We start from the raw sequence: 18,882 nt of genomic DNA on the forward strand, positions 1-18,882 counted from the left end.
AAAGGAATTGCTGAACCATCAGCAATTCCAAGACCTGATCTAAGAACTAAGGGCAGCTGCTGGCTGAGAGCCAGAAAGAACACAGGGATTTACATCCTGTAACCCAATGTTATTGAATTCTGCCAGCAACTACATGAGTGTGGAATAGGACCCTAAGCTCTAGAATGCAGAGAAGATGAGACTTGAGAGCACGCTTTTGCTTGAGACCCTGAGCACAGGAGCCATTTTAAGCTGTTTGGAACCATGAAAACTGAGATTATGAGTATAGACTTTATCAACTGCAAAGTTTGTGGTGATTTGTTATCCAGCATAGGTAGCTCATACAATTGTTATTTGATCAAACCTAGTTTTATGTGATTTTTTTCCACTGTTTTAATTAGGTAGATACCCTCTGCCCATACCAGTACTCTGCCAGATCATCAAATAATCACCCAGTGGTGTGTTCAAGTTCAGAACAAATGCCTGGCTGGCACTCACCAGTAAACAAAATTAAGAAGCCTCCATATTTCCAGGTTATTCATCCACTCTTGATTCATTCATATTTATCTACTGAAACTATTAACCTCCTTAATACCAGTTTTATTTCGTTTTTTTTCCAGATTCTGTCAGCTTTAGCTATGCCAACTGCTTTCCTGATATTGCTGCTTTGTAAAACATTCAAGATTTTCATGACCTTTATTATCTCAAAATGTCACTGTGTTGTAATTTGGTTGGGGATTTTGTATTGGGTGTTGGTGTGTGTTCTAAATGGTGCCTGCACAATTTGGAAGGCAGATTTCTGAAGTTATTGAAATGTCCCTTCTGATGTTATTTCTGATGTCATTTCTCGAGACTGATGCCATAATTTACCATCTTCTTGACTCCCATAGTCTGGAGGTGAGAAGCATTGTGAACCTAGTAAATTATTGTGATGACAGAATTCAAAGGAGTTGGTGATAATTCCTCCATTCTGTGCTGTTGTAGAAATTGGGTTATGATTAGAAATTCCCTATATAGGTAAAATGCATTACTGAATGCTTCCTGACCAGAATTGCTCATAATGAGGTGAAATTGTCTGCCTTAGAGTTAGAAGAAAACAATATTTCAGATGTACACGCAAATGAACACACACATTCTATAAATCCAGTAGCTTAAAAGAGATTTTGCTGAAGTGATACCATTAAAAGAGCCCAAGGATCAATTGTGCAGTCTCGGCACCCCATGAAGCACTCCTGGGTCTTTCTTCATTTGATGGTAATAAAACTCTGTTTGCATTTTCATGTTCATTAATGGAGGCATTCTACCATTGGGAAAGATTTAAATTTCCATAAAAATGCAATGAATCTGGAGCTGGCATAAACGTGTTTATAAGATGACAAGTTATGATCAGTGCTTCGTTGGATGTGGTGGTCTCCTCTTTATTAATCCTAGCAGGAGGTCATTGCATCAGCTGCTCATTAATCATTTCTCCTTTGGTGAAATGACTTTGAAAATGTAGCAGTGCGTAACGTAGCTGTCGTTCCATAACAAGCTTGCTAAATACTGGTCTTGCATGACTCAAAGTAACTAGGCATTTGGCAATGAATTTGCAACCTATTTGTGCATTTGGTATTTGCTTTCATTAACTAGTAAATAACAAGCAGGGTTCCAAAGGCTCAAGAAAAAAATATAGGAGTTTAAAAAATAGTATGTTACAATTCAATGTGATGATATCTCCATATTTCTTCCTAAAGAATGTTAAAACACCTCTAATATATTATATTAGTCATGGTTTACTTGGTTCAGGTGCCACAGTTTGAGTATGACAAATCTACTGCTTTTATATGAAGAACTTCTGTGATGAATTATAATAACATACAAGGCAATAAATGACTACTCATGTTTAATCTGTATGAGGACTAATTCTGAATAAAGAGAGAATTAACAGTGGAGCCAGTTGAGGAGGTTATTTATATATTATGCAAATAATTACATACAGATTCTCAATTGAAAACTAAAAGACATTAAGTATTGTCAAAAGTGTTTGGGGCAGAGTGAATCCAGGTAAATAGATAACAGAGTTAAAACTAATTTTTAAAATGAAAAGCAAAATGGAAAAAGTATGAAAAAATTAAAGATACTCTTAAGTAAAAAGTGTATAATATCCCAGTATATAGGAATGCATTCAAAGTAAAATAGAAATTTTCTTTTTTTAAAAAAAGATTATCTATTTATTTATTTGATGAGAGAGAGAGAGATCACAAGTAGGCAGAGAGAGAGGGGGAAGCGGTCTCCCTGCTGAGCAGAGAGCCCGATGTGGGGTTCGATCCCAGGACCCTGAGATCATGACCTGAGCTGAAGGCAGAGGCTTAACCCACTGAGCCACCCAGGTGCCCCCCAAACCGATTTATTGACAGCTAATGTTTGTGTCACAAAGCTAATCAATTGAGTTAGATTCAAGTTAGATGTGTATATCTCAAGATATTACTATACCTAGAAGAACTGCAACCTGCAGTAGGGATTTTTATGTTCATCTTTCCTTGATCTAGAGTATGGGTCGGAGAGTTCTCTCTCTCTCTCCCCCCATCTCTCTCTATATATTAAATTTCCAAAATCTTGGGAAAGGATGCATGAGAATCTGTGGTGGCCAAAATGTCTTCACTTTAAAAAAAAATAATTTATTTTTATGCTTTGTTGGGTTTGTTTTGTTTTACTGAAAACCAAGGAATCAGAAATTAAGGCTTTGAGTATTCTTATCCGCCAGATTATTAGGCTTTCATATTTGAATGGAGCCTAAAATTATTTATTTCCATAGATGACAGCATCATTCACGCATTAGAGTAGAATGGGCAGTTAGGGATCTACTTCTCTTCTGAGTTTACACATCCAGTCCAATTGCCAAATAAGTTTCTTTGAGTCTCCTTTTCACCATTAGTGGAAAAAAAGACCATTTGAAAACACACTGGCTGTGTGTGTGTGTGTGTGTAGAAATCCATGCCATGAAACTCTTAAAGTGTTAAAAGATAGAAACAGAATAAGGAAAATTCCAATGTAGGTCTCTCTCCTGGAACAATAAGACCAAGAGGGGTGGGGAAAGGCTCCTGAGCACAGATGTGAGCGAGGCTGTTTCATCTCTCTTTGGCTTCTCTTCTTGGCTTTTCTTTCTTGGCTATATAACAGTAGGGATCCTCATTTGACTTCCACAAATTCATAGAAGCTACTACAATAATGCATTATGGGTTTGGGACTGGGGCTAAAATTCAGGGACTATGCTCATAAATCTCGGTCCAAATTCCCCTTTCAAAATTACATGTAGAGATCACCTGTCTGGCGTTTTCACTTTGCGTTATCATAATGGAACTTGATTGTGTCATGGTGTCATATATAATACATTTCCATTATTTCCCTACAATTTTCATAATTTTTATGAGAATTTACTGAACTGTAACAAAAATGATACACTTTCTGCAGCATTTGTGAAGAATTATTTTTACTACTAAAGGAGTTAATCTAATGTTTCATAATTTTTGTTGTTACTAATTAAGACCTGTTAAGAAAACTCTTAAAACTTTGGGGTTTTATGAGTTTGACTATTTTATGTTTCTTATATAAGTGAGACCACAGTATTTGTATTCCATTTAGCATAATGCCCACCAGGCCCTCCATGCTGTCAAAGGTGGCAGGATTTCCTTCTCTCTTAAGGCTGACTAATATTCCACTGTATGTATGTAACATTTTATTTATTTATTTGCCAGAGAGAGAGAGAGAAATGTCTAGAGAGGGAACATAAGCAGGGGGAGTGGGAGAGGCAGAAGCAGGCTTCCGGCTGAGCAGGGAGCCCGATGCAGGGCTTGATCCCAGGACCCTAGGATCATGACCTGAGCCAAAGGCAGACGCCTAATGACTAAGCCACCCAGGCATCCCTATGCCACACATTTTTTATCCATTTATCTGTTGATGAACATTCAAGTTGTTTGTGGGGAGGGGGAAAATTGGATGGTGATGGTTATAGAGTCCAAAGTTTCCGTTATACAATATAAATAGAGATAATAAAGATCTGGAGACCTATACCACAGCATGGTGCGTAAAATGAACAATATTATATACTAAAAATTTTTAAGAGGGCAGATATTAAGTATTTCTACCACATACACAAAGAAACTATAATAATAAACAGGGTGGGAGGAAACTTTGGGAGGTGATGGATAGGTTTATGACTTTGCTCACAGTGATGGTGTCATGGTATATACTTCTCTGCAAATTCATAGAGTTGCATATATTGAATAGGTACACCTTTTGATATGTTAACCAATCTCAGTAAAGCGGTTTTAAAACATACCCTCTCGTTAATTATGCTATCTATGGTTTATGCTTCTCTGTGACCATGACCTTGGATAATCCCTTCCTAAACTGCATCTTGGTTTGCACGTGTAATTTTTTGTTTTGGTCTTTTGGATAATGGGTCAGTATCAAACATAAAAAGGAACAGATACCTGAAAAGCACTTTCTTGTGCTTGACCCTGGGGTAGCCTGCTGCAAGCTGAGAGACATATAGTCCAGTCAGTCCCACTTTCCCATTGACAGCCAGTCAGCTCTGCAAAGCAATACTTTTTTAATGACCAACATTTGAATGCAGATGCATGAGAAAACATGTTCAGTGCCCGAAGAAGGACCATCTAGCTGAGTCTAGGTCAAATTGATGACCCACTGGATTGTGAACTAAATAAATATTTGGGGCTTTTTTTTTTTTTTTTGTTACTCCAAGTGGATATGGTTTATTATGCAGAAAAAAAGTTAACTGGTATTGAAATTGGTACCAGAAATGAGTCACTGCTCATAACATTGGCTTTGGGATCATGTGACAGGCAGTGGCAACAAGGAAGTTGTTAATGCAGTCCAGAAAAGCAGGGGAAAAACTGTTAGGGGTGGCTGAAAAATTTGGTGAGGAAATTGTTTTGGATGTTAGAAAAATGGCTGCTTGTGTGGGTCTGAAACAGTTGGCAAAGCTGTCACTTGCAGTATTTTGAAATCTCAAAAAAGTCCCTAAAACCTTTTGGGTCTGGTTAGAAAGGATGTCAGAAACATTTGTTAGGTTAACCACACAAAATAGGGTATCATAACAGGCAGCTGAGCTAAACAAGGGACCATTTAATATGTAAGCAAAATTTAGAGGGCAGACAGACAAAAGGACTTGCTGGGTTAGAAAATAAACTTGACTCTCAATTCATCCTCTCTAGCTTATAAATGATTTTTATTTATTTATTTTTAAAGATTTTATTTATTTATTTGACAGACAGAGAGATCACAGGACCACAAGTAGGCAGAGAGGCAGGCAGAGAGAGAGGGAGAAGCAGGCTCCCTGCTGAGCAGAGATTCCTGATGCGGGGCTCCATCCCAGTACCCTGACACCATGACCTAAGCCGAAGGCAGAGGCTTTAACCCACTGAGCCACCCAGGCGCCCCTATAAATGATTTTTAAAGAAAATGCAGTTTAAGGAGAAATATTCAGGCAAGGGTTTGGCTGTACAAATCACAAACTTCTCTTAAAACTTCCAACTATTTATGTTAGTACCTAGTAGATACTACGAACTAGGCCAGGGTTTTTCAACCTCAATACTATTGACATTTGGGACTAGATAATTCTTCACTGTGGGGAGTGTCCTGTTCCCTGGAAGATGTTTAGGAATATCCTTGGCCTTTACCCACTAAATGACAGAACACCACTCTTCATCCCAGTTGTGAGAAACAAAAAATGTCTCCTGACATTTTAAAATGTCTCTGAAGACCAAACTCACCCTCCACTGAGAGGAGATGAGTCAGACAAAATAGATTCTAAGGATCTTTATGACATTGTCCACAGAAGCCTGAAATGTCTAGAGTAGAGAAAGGCTGATCTCAAAAAGAACTGTTGGTGGGTTCCTGCTTGACTAGAATGAGCCTCAATTTGATATGTAGCAATTTTACAGATGTTTAAGAGAGTTTTATAAACAAATGGCCGTACCAGATTAGATAAGAATGGGATGATACTGTTCAAGTTTCTAAACGACTCTTGGGACTTTCTATGGGCAAGTAATAGGCTAACAAAGCAACTGCATTGTAAGTACAGAGCATTTTTTTTTTTTACATTAAAAAAAAATAAAAAGTGTGAGTGCGTGAATCCAAGAATCCAGAGAGAGAACAGTCAAGAATAACAGAAGATAACGGAATGGGGACTCACTCTCAGGGAACAGAGCTGGGCCCTCATAAAGAAACATTCCCACGGTATAAGGGCGGTGGCAACAGGTACCTTTCAGGACTTCAGGGGACTTATGCAGTAGACTATATATGCCTTTTGTCTCCTCGTCCCTTGGGCTCACAGAATCTTTTATGACTATCCCATTCCTATTTCACTATGGGGTACTCATATAGGAAGGTCAGATAACTTGTTTTTTATTTCATAGGTTTCAGAATCAAGAATAATTACACCAAAACATCTTCATTAAATTTGATTATAGACTTTATGGTCTTGGATTTTGAGATTGGTCCCATGACGATCCAATGAGATTTCTGGGGTTCCTGGGAAGAAATAAGTGTCTTTTGCTTTGCAAGAAAAGTGAAGCATTGGGGTATCAGGGCACCCTGTGGTAGATACTGTTATAATCATGGTTCCTGTTTTACTGATGCCTTGCATTTTCATCCCTGTAATGGTCTCCACTAACACTGAATCTTGGACTATCCACATGGCTTCTTTTGGCCAATGGCACAAGAGCAAATCTACCTGATATGAAAAGATAATTGAAAAAAGCTTGCCTTTTGGAGCTTGTCCTCTCTTGATGCTCTTTGACCCTCTACATTTCCACCTTGTAGAGATGGCTGCACTGGCCTACTGAATAAAGAAGGTATGTTGACCAAGTCACTCTCATGATCTCAGCTGATGAGTAAATGTCCAGAAGCAGAAGCAACTCATAAGCAGAAGTAGCAGCTAAACACAGAAGCTTGAGCAAACCTAGCCAAGACTGGAAGGATAGCTTAGTTGAGCCCAAGCGAAATTACCAACCTCCACACTCTTAAGCAAAATAAGTGATTGCTGTGTGAAGCCACTAAATTGTGGGAGAATATAATAATTAAATAATTATTCCTAGAGAATCTGCTGCTAGTTGTAATTCATGTTAAAAATACTGCAAGAATGTTAGATTTCCATACCACTATATTTCCTTTTTACTAATGTTTGCATAAAGCCTATCCACAATAGCTCCTCAAAACATATTTAGTTAAGAGAAAATAATTGTAAACAGCCTCTAATTGGTTTAGATAATGGTGTCATGTTTCAGGCTACCAAACTGTCTTTGGTGATAACTTAGAACATATTTCCCCTTTAGATGGGTCCTCTATTAATTTCAAATGACTCAATCTCTCACTTCCTTTTCTTCCAATTCTGAGACTTTGTGGTTAAAGGAAGCTTTTAGTAAAGCCTGTCAACATCCTCACCAAAATAAGCTCAATGTGATGATATATAAGCGTTTGCTATTCTCCCTTAAAAATTATTCTTAATGATGAGAATGCCCTTTATTAACAAGATTATAGAAAGAGTACATTTGCATAAGCATACTAAAAGGGAGCTAGAGAGGGCAGCTCTTCATCTTCATGTGGGAGGAAAATCGAAAATAGCAATATGCTCGATAGGCTATGTGCATGGTCTAATCACAGGGTTGTGCATGTCACTTTATTAATTAACATATAAATGGCTGCTATTTAAAGCTCTATCTCTGAATGAATCACTACATGATACATCAACTAGATATTCCCATTAATGAGACAGCATTGCACAATATTATAGAAAATGGGTATCTGTATTAGGACACTGGGAAATTGGAGGGAATGGTGAAGAGTGTGGCAGATGTCTTCATCAGACAGAGAACTGTGTGACAGGCACCCAGATCCACTTTGATTGGAATAGCCTTGGGGAGTAGAAAATGAGCCAGGACAGGGCAGGGGAGGGGGGGATACAGTTGTATATGTGTTACCTTTTATGAAAGGATTTGCTTAATGCTTTTGTGTGGTTTTTACAAAAAGATTCCAGCCAGCATCATTTCATTTGAATACAGAACTCTTATCTGAGAGAATGGGAAAGAAGTGATACACAGTTCCTATTATTTCAAAAATATTTGAAACTAAATCATGGCTACCTTTTGTTGAAAAACAGAGTGTTAGACATTGTTCTGTTCTATTAAATTACATAAACCCAGGGGCCCCTGGGTAGCTCAGATATTAAGCATCTGCTTTCAGCTCAGGTCATGATCCCAGGTTCCTGGGATCACGCCCCGCATCAGGCTCCCGCTTGGCCAGAAGCCTGCTTCTCCCTCTCCCCCTCCCCCTCCTTGTGTTCCCTCTCTCACTGTGTTTCTCTCTGTCAAATAAATAAATAAAATCTTTAAAACAAACAAATAAATAAATAAATACCTTAAACCAAGTAATATATTTTTATGAAATATATTTTATAGAAATACTATAAAACTTATAATATATGAAATTGTACAATGTTCCAAAATTTTTGGAATAATTTAATTTTTAGCCAAGAAAAATTTTTATTACTTTTCCTGGCCAACAATAATAAATGTAATATGCAGCAACATTTTTGTATTGAAAAGTTAAGAGAAACAAAAGGTGGCATGTTCCTACCTGACTAAATGTGGAATATTTAGTTAACAAAATATTTTCTCTAGTTACATTATTTTTAAAGCTATACTGAGTTTAAAAATATACATATTTTAGGGGCACTTGGATAGCTCAGTTGGTTAAGCATCTGACTCTTTTTTTTTTTTTTTAAAGATTTTTATTTATTTATTTATTTGACAGAGAGAGATGACAAGCAGGCAGAGAGGCAGACAGAGAGAGAGGAGGAAGCAGGCTCCCTGCTGAGCAGAGAGCCCGATGCGGGACTCGATCCCAGGACCCTGAGATCATGACCTGAGCTGAAGGCAGCGGCTTAACCCACTGAGCCACCCAGGCGCCCAAGTATCTGACTCTTGATTTAATCTCAGATCATGATCTCAGAGTCCTGGGACAGAGCACCAAGTCAGGCTCCACACACAGTGGGGAGTCTGCTTCAGGATTCTTTCTCTCCCTCTGCTCCTTCTCCTGCCTGCTCTCTCTCTCTCTCTCTCTCTCCAAAATAAATAAATAAATTTATATGTATATATGTATATACATATACACATAAACATACACACATATAAATAATATTTATAAATATAAATTATATATATAATGTAACTTTAATCATATAAATTAAATATAGGATTATATATATTGACATCTTTGTGATCTTATAGAAACAATCTCTTCTGATCTATATAAAATTTTATAAGGATCAATTTTATTTCACAGCAATAGTTGCATCTAGATATTTCTATATATGTTAGTCCTATGCACATTAGATTTTCTTTAATAATTCTAATTTCAAGTAATATTTCCCTGCCTTTTTGAATGGGTCATTAAGCCTGGTATTAAACAATACTACTTAATTAGTTTAATAAGTATTGCCTAATACAAATCTTATAATTAGACAATAAAACTTTTTTTTTCAATAATTAAAAAGGATACACTGAAGACCTCTTTATGATCACATTAATTTTTGTAGGGTAATATTTGTGGTATGTATGATGTTTACATATCTATAGTTTTAGTATAGATTTTTTCATCATAGAATCTTTTTTTAAAAAAGGAACAGTGAGACATTCCTTTCTTACCATCCATGTTGATGATTTCATCATCATTTCTGCTAGGAATGAACTCACTTCATTTTATTATAACAAATTATTTTTGAAGGTCAGTGCCTAATTTTGCATGAGACATTGAATGACACAGTAATCATTTAAAAATGGCTTCCCAATATTTATTCCATTAGTGCATGTAGGTTCAATTTTTAACTTGATGATGGAATTGGACTTGATTATACTTAACATTTTTGCCTACCTAGATAATCTGATTCTAGGTAGATACATTTAAAAAAAATATTATTATATATCAAAAAGGTGATAATTTTAAAGTTTTACTGATGTAAACATTTTGGATTTCACCTAAGCTAATTTTTCTGTAGTTTTTATATATGTTTTCTCCTGTAATATTTTTGGTCCTTGCAACAATCTTTAGTTCTACAAATGTCAGGTAATTATTTCTTCTTTGTTTTTTTTAAATTTTATTTTACTTAAAATAAATTAATTAACATATAGAGTATCATCAGTTTCAGGGGTAGAGTTCAATTATTTATCAGTTGCTTATAACAACCAGTGTTCATTATATCATGTGCCTTCCTTAATGCCAATCACCCAGTTACCCCATCCCCACACATACCTCCTCTTCAGTAACCTCAGTTTGTTTCCTATAGTAAAGAATATCTTGTGGTTTATCTCCCTTGCTGATTTAGTCTTACTTTATTTTTCCCTCCCTTTCCCTATGATTCTCTGTTTTGTTTCTTAAATACCACATATGAGTGAAATCATATGGTAACTGTTTTTCCCTGATTAAATTTATTTCCGTTAGTGTAATACCCTCTAATTCCAACCATGTTGTTACAAATGGTAAGATTTCATTGTTTTTTTTTTTTTAAAGATTTATTTATTTATTTATTTGACAGAGATCACAAGTAGGCAGAGAGGTAGGCAGAGAGAGAGGGGGAAGCAGGCTCCCTGCTGAGCAGAGCGCCAGAGGCTGGGCTCGATCCCAGGACCCTGGGATCATGACCTGAGCTGAAGGCAGAGGCTTTAACCCACTGAGCCACCCAGGCGCCCCAGATTTCATTGTTTTGATGGCAGAGTAATATTCCATTGTCTATATACACCACATCTTTTTTTTTTATCATTTATCTGTGAATGGACATCTTGGCTTTTTCCATAGTTTGCTTATTATGGATATTTCTGCTATAAGCATTGGGGTGCAGGTATCCCTTCAGAGCACTACATTTGTATCCTTTGGGTAAATATATAGTAGAGCAATTGCTGGATTGTAGGGAATCTCTATTCTTACTTTTTAAAAAGATATTATGTATTTATTTGACAGAGAGATAAAGAAAGAGCACAAGCAGGCAAAGGGAGAGGGAGAAGCAGGTTCTTCACTGGGCAGGGAGCCTGACATGAGGCTCAATCTCAGGACGCTGGGATCATGACCTGAGCTGAAAGCAGAGGTCTAACCCACTGAACTACCCAGATGCCCTTATTTTTAGGTTTTTAAGGAACCACCATACTGTTTTCCATAGTGGCTGCACTATCTTGCATTCCCACCAACAGCGTAAGAGGGTTCCCCTTTCCTCGCATCCTTGTCAACATTTGTTTTTTCCTGACTTGTTAATTTTAGCCATTCTAACTGGTATGAGGTGGTATCTCATTGTGATTTTGATCTGCATTTCCCTGATGACAAGTAATGTCAAGCATCTTTTCATGTGTTTTTTGGCTGTTTGTCTATCTTCTTTGGAGAAATGTCTGTTCATGTCTTCTGCCCATTTCTTTATTGGATTATTTCCTTTGGGGGTGTTAACTTTGATAAGTTTAATAGATCTTGGATACTAGCCCTTTATCTGATAAGAGATTTGCAAATATCTTCTCCCATTTTGCTGATTGTCTTTTTGTTTTGTCGACTGTCTCCTTTGCTGTGCAAAAGATTTTGATCTTGATGAAGTCCCAATAGTTCATTTTTGCTTTTGTTTCCCTTGCCTTTGGAGAGGCGTCTAGGAAGAAGTTGTTGCCAAGGTCAGAGAGTTCTCTCTGCCGGTGTTCTCTTCTAGGATGTTGATGGTTTCCTCTCTCACACTTAGGTCTTTCAACCATTTTGAATTTATTTTTTTGTAAGGTGTAAGTAAATGGTCCAGTTTCATTCTTCTACACATGGCCATCCAATTTTTCCAAAATCATTCCTAAAATCATTTTCCCAAAATGATTTCCCAAAATCATTCCCAAAAAGACATGTTTTTTTGTTTGTTTGCTTGTTTGCTTTTGTATTTGTTTTTCCATTGGACACCGTTTCCCGCTTTGTTGAAGATCAGTTTACCATACAGCTCAGGGTCCATTTCTGGGCTCTGTATTCTGTTCCATTGATCTATGTGTCTATTATTGTGCCAGTACCATACTGTTGTGATGATGGCAGCTTTGTAATAGAGCTTGAAGTCTGGAATTGTGATGATGCCACCAGCTTTGGTTTTCTTTTTCAACATTCCTCTGGCTATTTGGGGTCTTTTCTGGTTCTATACAAATTTTAGAATTGCTTGTTCCAGCTCTGCGAAAAATGATAATGGTATTTTGATAGGGACAACTTTGAATGTGTGGAATGCTTTGGGCAGCATAAACATTTTAACAATATTTGTTCTTCCAGTCTATGAGCATGGAACATTTTTCCACTTATTTGTATCTTCCTCAATTTCTTTCATAAGTGTTCTATAGTTTTCAGAATACAGATCCTTTGGCTCAGAGCTGGTTCTTTGAAAGAATTAATAAGATTGATAAACCCCTAGCCAGATTTATCAAAAAGAAAAGATAAAGGACCCAAATAAATTAAATCATGAATGTAAGAGGAGAGCTCGTAATCAACACTGGAGAAATACAATCAATTATAAGAGAATATTATGAGCCAGTATAGGCTGACAAATTAGGCAATATGGAAGAAAAGGATAAATTCCTAGAAACATATAAACTACCAAAATTGAAACAGGAAGATTTAGAAAAACTAAATAGACCCATAACCAGCAAAGAAATTGAATTAGTAATCAAAGATTTCCAAACAAACAAGAGTCCAGGGCTGGATGGCTTCCCATTCCCAGGGGAATTCTACCAAATATTAAAGAATAATGAATACCTATTCTTATGAAACTCTTCCAGAAAACACAAATGGAAGGAAAACTTCCTCATTCATTCTATGAGGCCAGCACTACCTTGATCCCAAAACCAGAGACCCCACTAAAAAGGAGACTTAACAGACCAATATCCCTGATGGACATGTATGCAAAAATTATCACTAAGATACTAACTAATAGGATCCAACAGTACATTAAGAGGATTATTCACCATGAATAAGTGGGATTTATTCCTTGGCTGCAAGGGTATTTCAACATCCCCAAATCAATCAATGTAATACACCAATTAATTTAAAAAAGGGCAAGAACCATGTGATCCTCTCAAAAGATACAGAAAAAGCATTTGACAAAGTACAGCACCTTTTCTTGATTAAAACCCTTCACAATGTAGGGATAGAGGTAATATACTCAATATCATAAAAGTCATATACAAAAGACCCACAGTGAATATGATCCAGGGAAAAACAGAGCTTTCTCCCTAAGGCGAGGAACAGGACAGTGATGTCCATTCTCACCACTGTTGTTCAACACATTATTGGAAGTCCTAGACTCAGCAATCAGACAACAAAAAGGAATAAAAAGTATCCACATTGGCAAAGAAGTCAAACTTTCATTCTTCACAGAAGACATGATACTCTACATAGAATACCCAAAAGACTCCACCAAAATTTTCTAGAACTGATAGAGGAATTCGGCAAAGTTGCAGCTTATAACATCAATGCACAAAAGTCAGTTGTATATCTATACATTAACAATGAAGCAGCAGAGAGAGAAATCAAGGGATCCATCCCATTTTACAACTAAATTAAGGAATCGATCCTATTTACAACTGTACCGAAAACCATAAGAAACCTAGGAATAAATGTAATATTAGTCTTTCTTTTATCTCTTCCTTTCAAATTCTTTTCCAATTTCTGCTTTCTCTAAGAACATGTCATATAATTTCTATACATACTCTCAGCTCCCCAGCAAGGAGATATAATAGAAATCATTAAATCTTTTGCAAAGTTGATCTAGAAAGAAAATCATGAGAACATGCTCCTTTTAATAAGCCTGGTTATCTTACCTCTTTATTACATTGCTACCATGATTTTATTAGTTGTATAAGACTCTAACATATTTAAAATTGGACACATTAGAGAAAATTTAACATGGACCTGAAGGCCTTTGGTGTGTATGTGTGCCTGTACATATGTACAAAATCAAGTGACAAATCCTAGGCAGAAAAATCTAAATGTAGACTACCAGTTATTTCTAAAATCATGGAGCTTATTTCTGAGAGTCTTGTACTGAAGAATGTCATGATTTACAGTTCCCCAGAGTCTCTAGCAATGCTATATAAATTCTTCATGAAATATTCTATAGAGAATATTAGAATTTTGAGATACAGCAGAAATTATTTATATGCCTTTCCTTTTGGTAAACAATTTGTGTCAGTAAATATGAAGACATGAAGGACTCATATGTTTTGTTTATAGTCAGGCACTCTTGCTTGGGAATTTACTGTAAGGTGAGGCTCTCCCTGCTGAGATTCTATTAAGCCTTCATGGCAACTGAAGCAAGGTTTTTTTTTGTTTTTTTTTGTTTTTTTGTTTTTTAATATCTTAAGATTAGTACCCTTAGGAAATGCTGCATGGTTTGCAATTTGAATTTGTTCTAAGGTATATTTTATAAATCTTCAGTATTTTAAGAGTTAACTATTTCCTATGAGCCAAAGGCACATTTTCCTTCCTCACTCAACTTCAGAAAAGAAAGAAGAAAATCTGCTTACATGAGGTCGGGGGAGGCAGAAAACTACCATTCCAAATAAACATAAACACCCTACCCAGACTACTGAACTTTCAATATATTCAAAAATAAATATTTACATATAATAGACATAGATGCCTCTAATCTCTCCATTGTCCTTAATCCCTTGAGCACATCATATTTCTAAGTTAATAGCAATTTTAAGTAATTACATTTATTCAGGACTTCAGGGAGAATAAAATGAAGAAAGATGGCCCATTCTGCTGAACATTTATCAGATATCTTCTCTTGTCCAAGCAACTATTGGTTGTGCCAAGGACACAAAAATGAAATACCACGTGATGCTTGCCTTTGGAGTACTTTTTAGTAGGGAAAAAGAAAAAAAAAGAAAGATGTGTACACCATAATGGAGAGATTTAAAAAATAATTGTTATGACTCACATGAAAATAAATATTGTTATGATGATAAAATAAAAATAATTGTTATGACAAAATGATACTGTAGATAATAAGGAGGATTAGATAATAATAAAGAGAATTAGAAATCTCTTCATGAATTAAGTTAATAATGTTAATGTCTGGAAATTTCTAACATACACCTGACTTAAAATGTTTAGGGCAGAGATAATTGTATTCATGATACCAAAGTAAACATAAATCAGTTTCTCCCCATGTATTGTTTTAATACATATTCTTGTAGACTCTTTTCTTGATTCTAAAGAGTTATGGGAATGACAAGACAACATGATCAACACATGCTTTACATGGGTTAGTGATTTAAGTTTATATTTAAATTTATCGGGGCGCCTGGGTGGCTCAGTGGGTTAAGCCACTGCCTTCGGCTCAGGTCATGATCTCAGGGTCCTGGGATCGAGTCCCGCATCGGGCTCTCTGCTCAGCAGGGAGCCTGCTTCCTTCTCTCTCTCTCTCTCTGCCTGCCTCTCAGTGTACTTGTAATTTCTCTCTGTCAAATAAATAAATAAAATCTTTAAAAAAAAAAAAATTTATCATCACTTTTATAATTGGGAATTTATACATGTTTTCATGTTTTAAGAGTGCTAAATCCAAATTGTTTTCTATGTCATAAGTTTTATTTATCAGTTTAATTTCCTTTGTGTCCAGATAATACTTGGAAGCATTATAAATGCAGTTATTATTTTTATAAATTAATTTATTTATTTTCAGAAAAACAGTATGCTGTTATTGAAGTGAAAAGTACATCTTAAGTCCAAATATCTGAAGATACTAAAGAGAAGTCCACTTCTCCATTCTTCCTCCAGATCAGCTAAAGATGATCATTTCACAGACACCCGTATGTGCAGGTACTTCTGATCCCTCAGTGGGACTATTGGCTCTCAAGAAAGATCTGAAATCTGAGAGAGTCATTGGTTGGTTTGAGGATTTTTTGTTTCGTTTTGTTTTGTTTTTAACTGACATGCCCGGCAGCCATTGTTTAGAGAGAACTGTTGTGTTCGTTACATCCTGCCAGTTTATGGATAAGAAAAATCACATTCTTATTCTTTCTTAAAAACAACCAAACTTGAAACCAAAATCAAATAAAAAGACAAACCAAAACCAAACCAAAACAAAACCCCTCTTATATCCAATTTTCTGTTATTGTTGTTTGATTTTACATAGATTAACTTTCTTACATTAATAGGTCATAGAGTGAAGCAGTTTATAAACTTACTTAAACACTATACTGATGGCCCTTAGGAAAAAAGAAATCTAATCTTGATATCTTTACCTTATTAGGGAGAGTTGCAGATAAAGATTTCTCATTAGTAAGATCTCTATGGAACCTGACTCATCTCTTTTTTATGAAGGACCTAAAGACAGAATATTTGAAGCTCCAAATTGCTCTGATGGTTGAATCAGTGATGTGGAAATCCTTGCACATAAGAACAATATCAGAATCCTGATGCTGAAAACTACTATTGATCCACTTGTCTGGGAGTCTTGAGCAACGTACCTATAATCTTTCAATGTCTATTGTAAGAAATATAAATTCTATATGATCTACAATCTCAAGGAAACTTGATACATCATCCATGTTTGGGCTTGTAATTTACTTATTTATGTGCTTATTTATGATTTGATCTACAAGAGAAGTGTTTGAAAGACAGCATTACAGTGGTTGGAAGGTCAAGTATTCCACTGGGAAGAAAAACGAAATGTGGGATAAAGATAAGTAATCCCATGCACATTGCCATGCTTGGGTGATATACTTAGGAGTTTCGTTACAAATTCTATTTTGCTCCTAACACACACACACACACACACACGCACACACACTCTTCTAAACCTCTGGGTATTTACATTTTTCTTGTAAGATCATAAAGGCAATAAACATGCTTACTGTGGTTTCTAGACTTGGTGCTAAAAGCTGTGATTTAGGAAACAATCAACATTTAAATAGGGAAAATTAGAACATAAAATAACTTGTTGTCACATAAATTATTTTTATGATATACTACTGTAGCTATGTTATGCATAGGCATGTTCTCATTTAAAATTGGGTTGCATGAATATTGTTTATGCCTTGACAATATGCATGCTTTTTTCCCTATAAAAAGATCCTAAATGCTTTTTGCATATTCCATAAGCACATCCTACAGAGCTCTTAGTAATAAAGCACTGGCTTAAAGGTTAGAAGAGTTACCATAAATTGGTGACTGTGCCCTACTCTGCTCCTCTGCTTTCATGGTTTCTAGGCACTTAATTTTTTAGGAAAATAATGAGGAATGGCAAATGATTATCTATTCTAGGCTAATTCAGGGATGCAATACTGAAATACTGACACATGTTAAATGTTCTTATTGAATAATGGTATAGCTCACAGTTTATTAACATGATATTTCTAGTAACTTTCTCCTACCATGGTATATTTTGATACTTCTCCCATTTAACAGAATTTGTAAGAATATCCCAATTAAAATTCTAGGGGCACCAGTTGGTGTTTCTTTCATGGGCAGCTACTGGATCAAAAACATTACAGCTAAACCAGCCCTACTTATACCTTCTAATCAAAAAGCTCATTAAAAAATAAAAAAATTCTTACAATGATTTTAGGTGTGGTGTATCATGGAAGGTTTAAATTGAAGTTGAAATATTTACAGAATGTCTCTATGTTAGGTAAGAATGATAAAATAAGATAGTGTAAGGTAATGATATCCTGAAATTATCAAACAGTTTCGGGATAAAAGCAGAGATGGCCTGTTGATAACAAACTTTCTATATTCCCCAGTTGGCCAAGTTTCACATATGGCTTAAATTATTCTCTGCCATTTTTTCTCTCTGCCTTTCTCTCCTGAATATGTAAATTGAATGCGTGGATGCAAAGCCTTAAAAAAAATACAAACTTCTCACTTACAATAAACCTTTTCAGCATCAAAACTTTTCAGGCATACTCACAAAATTGGCCCTGTGAAACCTGAGAGAATTGTGAGTCAAAAAAACTTTTGCTTTTTTACCAGTCTTTCTTCTTTCTCTTGAGGTAAATATATTGCATTGTTAAGAAAAGAACTGCCTCCATTCTCCCAAGTTCATTATTGTCTCCGCTGGTATGTAGCACTCTTCAACAAGAGCTCACCTGTCCCTGGTACTTTGATATACACAACTACCCTTGGGTGAGCTAAAAAGTTAACATCTCGACGTTGTATGCAGATGGGGAGGCTGAAGTTCGGACGGCTTAGTGAGTGGCAGAGCTGGAACTGGAATCCATATCTAGTAACTAATATTGATGCTCTTCAGATTGTGGCCATGCAGCCCATCATGCCCACCCTGTGCTCATACTAACCCTAGAATTATAGAACTGGAATGGTCCCCAGGTTGCTTAACTAGTCTCAGTACATATGCTTAAATACATGCCCTCTTTAGGAAAATTAGAAAAATGTGCTTTCAGATGGAGCCTCCTGGTACATTACTTGTCTAGCAAAAAGTGGTAGGTAGGGGTACCTGGGTGGCTCAGTGGGTTAAGCCTCTGCTTTGGCTCAGGTCATGAACTCAGGGTCCTGGGATTGAGCCCCACATCGGGCTCTCTGCTCAGTAGGGAGCCTGCTTCCTCCTCTCTCTCTCTGCCTGCTGCTCTGCCTACTTGTGATCTCTCTCTCTCTCTCTGTCAAATAAATAAATAAAATCTTAAAAAAAAAGGTGGTGATTCACAGAACTGTACCCCTGGGGATAAAAATATATGTTTATAAAAAATAAAAAATTATATTAAAAAAAAAAAAAAAGGTGGGGGTATAAAGAAAAAAATGCGGCTTCAGCTTTGGTGAGTTGTGACCCAGCCCGTTCAGGGCATAACCAGGGCAAGTGAGAGAGCACAAGATCTCCAAGTGAGCTTCCAAAACAAG

Source organism: Mustela putorius, unplaced genomic scaffold (assembly GCF_011764305.1).
Source record: "Mustela putorius furo isolate JIRA1106 unplaced genomic scaffold, ASM1176430v1.1 tig00537350_pilon_pilon_pilon, whole genome shotgun sequence".
NCBI classification, from domain to species: Eukaryota; Metazoa; Chordata; class Mammalia; order Carnivora; family Mustelidae; genus Mustela; species Mustela putorius.